General features: G+C 45.5%; 1 pseudogene; it reads left to right on the top strand.

The window, feature by feature from the left end:
- The first annotated feature begins 309 nt into the window (after positions 1 to 309).
- Positions 310 to 679, top strand: LOC121152570 (annotated as a pseudogene).
- Positions 680 to 3331: the final 2652 nt, after the last annotated feature.

The raw sequence follows: 3331 nt of genomic DNA on the forward strand, positions 1-3331 counted from the left end.
CTTGGCCATCTGCTGATGCTTTTCCAGGTACATTAGCAGAGAGCTGAATTGGTACTGGAGCAGCTGGTATTTGAACTAGTACCCTCGCGAGATGCCATAATCACAAGTGCTAGCTTCGCTTGCTATAGCGCAATGGTGGCCCTCAAATCACAGATATTTAAAACTTCATTTGAAAAGCTCAAGTCTAAGGCTTCACACAGTATCACTCTTCAGCATTTTTTCTTGTGACTATATGTGTTTCCCTAGGTAACACAGAAAGATTTAAGGCGACGTGTGTTTTAACAGTTTGTGCTTGCTTGCCAGCTTGGGTCCTACAAGATGGTTCCTGCCAAGAAGGGCGATGAGAAGGGCCGTTCTTCCACCAGTGAGCTAGTGACCTGGAGTCCACCACCAACTTTCACCAGCACATCCATGGAGTGAGCTGCAAGAAGTGGGCTCTGCAGACACTCCAAGAGAGCCAGAATTTTGCCATGAAGGAGAAGGGGACTCCAGGTGTGTGCATTGATACGAGGCTCAATAAAGCTGTCTGGGCCAAAGGAATGAGGCATGTCCCGCAATGCTTCTGCATGAGATTGTCCAGAAAAACAAAATGAGAATGAGGTTTGCCAAACTACACATTACTTATCTATGTACCTGTCACCACTTTTTCAAATCTACTGTCAATGTGGATGAGAACTAAATAAAGCTGTAAGACGAATCCAGATGGTGGAATAGGGTAAGGACACGTTTAAGCTGATGGAAAATCATGAGGCAGGCTGAAGCAGAGAGGGAACCTTCAGGAAGTAGGAGAGGACAGGCCGACAACAGAGGGTCACCTGTAGGCTGACAGACACGGGAAAGCAGTGGAGACAACAGTGTGGTGCTGCAGTGACCAGCTAGCTATCCCAGTGGCAGTCAGTGAGCAGCGATCTGAGATCCACCAGTGGCCGGAGCTCCACCAGCAGCCAGGTGGGAAGGAGTTCACCGGGAGCTCAGCTGGTGAACCCAGGCAAAGAACTGCCCATCCTGCTGATTTGTTTGATTCGAACAGGAGCAGAGAGAGCAGCAGATCCCAAACAGGCAGTGCAGGCACAGGGTGGATCTCAGCCCAGATCCCACCAGAGCTGTATCAGGTGCCATTTTGTGGAGGGAGGCAATGGCTATGGGACAGGACTGTGCATGCACTGACCTTGGAGGGAACTCATTTCTGGCTCAGTGCATTGCACAGACATGCCAAACTACAGGTTCCACCCAGAATAGGTTCAGGTAGCCCCCAGACCTAACGGCCAGCAGACCCAGAACTCCACCAGTGGCACATCAAGTGCCATTTTGTACAGTGTGGCAAAGGCCATGAGACTGAGGGACAACAGTGGGCTGTGCATGTGTAAACCCACTTCCAGCTCAGTGCATTGCAGTGGTTCCACAGGGAAAATAATACTGACTTTGGCATCCCATGGGTCAAAATAGGTGGCCCTCTAGGTGGCCCTCAGACCTATCAGCCAACAGGTTCCAACACCACCGACAACCTAGTTATTTAGCACCTGCCGGAGGTGGAGAGTGGTGAGCCAGGAGCTGGGGCTGTGGAGACCATGATGGAAGCCTAACACAAGAACCCAGACTGGAAACTCGTGGAGGGAGTGCACAAGTGGCTGCAAACAAAGAGCTGGGTACCAAATGGGAGACAAATCTGCTAACCAGAAGTACAATGACCAAGAGCAAAAGAAGAGACAGAGGCACAACGAATACTACTGAAGTCTCTTCTGTCCCTATCCAGGTGCCAGTTCGTGGGGGTTTATTCCTGCAGGCAGGCCTGGAGGTCACCAGGAGAGAGGCGACGGTGTTCTTCGGCTGCAACAACCATCAGAGACAAACTGGTGAGGGATGTCTGCTTATTCAGCACAAAATTCAAGTTTTTAAAGGTTAAGGAAGGGGAGGGCAGGAGGGCACCTTCAGACAGCCCCCCGCCCAATAATGATACTGTAATTGGCTAAAAGACACCTCTATCCCCCTTGACCTTCTAGTCATGTCAGAGGTCACATTCCCCTTGCAGGGCTGGAAACGATGTGCGCCTCAGGACATGTGCAGGTCAGCTGTAAACCACACCCACCATGTAGCAGAGGCAGGGGCGACTGTCCACATCCAACCTCAGAGTTAACTGAGAAATACACCAGGGAAGGGGAGGGGACAGAATTCAGAAAACTCATTACCAAGCTTCTTATCAACAATGAGAAACACATGCAGGAGTTCAAGGAATTTAAGCAATATATCATGCAGGAAATAGCAACACTGAAACAAAATTATTGGAAATGAAGGATGCAAGAGAGCAAATCAACAAATTAACAGTGGAAAGTCTCAATAATAGAATGAAAGAGACAGAAGAAAGAATCTCATAATTGAGAGATATTTCCTGTCACCATGGGGAAACAATCAAAAAGCTGGAAGTAGAGCTGGGTCAAGCTAAAAAAAGTATTCAAGAATTAAGAGACACTATTTAAAGGCTAAATATGAGTTATGGGAGTTCCAAAAGGCACAGAAAGAGAAGCTGGCTTTAAAACTGTATTTAATGAAATAATAAATAAAAACTCCCCTAATGTAGAGAAAGAATTGGGAAACAAGATCCAGGAGGGGCACAGAACTCCCAACAGGCTTGACCAAAAGTGATCTTCACCACCACACATGATCATCAAGTTAACTTCAATCGAACATAAGGAAATGATCCTTAAATGTACACGTGGAAAAAATCAGCTGACATATAAAGGAATGCCAAATAAACTTATAGGAGACCTCTCACAGGAAACTCTACAGGCCAGAAGAGAACGGAGCGACTTGGATTCTAACAGAAAAAAAAAAAAAAAAAGTCGACCCAGAATAACGTACCCAGTAAAGCTTTTCTTTGGCTTTGAAAATGAAATAAAGTTCTTCCACAGTAAAGAAAAGCTCTAAGAATATGCTTCTTCCAAACCTGCCCTACAAATGATACTTCAAGCTGTTTTCTTGACAGAGAAGAGGAATAGCACCCAACAAAACCAAAGGCAAATGTGAAGAACATCCCAGTAAAACGACAACAGAAGACTAAATTAACAGTGACCAATCCATTGCTAAAATGACAGGGCCAAGGTACCACCTATTCATATTAATTCGGAATGTAAATGGATTAAACCCATCAATCAAACGTCATAGATTAGTAGACTGGATTAAAAAACAAAACCCATCTATTTGTTGCCTACAGGAGACATATCTCACCAACAAAGATCAGTGGAAACTTCTTTTTTGTTTTTATTTTCATTTCTTCAAAACTTTTCCCCTCATATTAGATTCTTCAGTGACTCATAGATCATACAGCAGCATCATT

This window comes from Ochotona curzoniae, unplaced genomic scaffold (assembly GCF_017591425.1).
Source record: "Ochotona curzoniae isolate NIBS_2020 unplaced genomic scaffold, NIBS_Ocur_1.0 contig_2469, whole genome shotgun sequence".
Taxonomy (NCBI): domain Eukaryota; kingdom Metazoa; phylum Chordata; class Mammalia; order Lagomorpha; family Ochotonidae; genus Ochotona; species Ochotona curzoniae.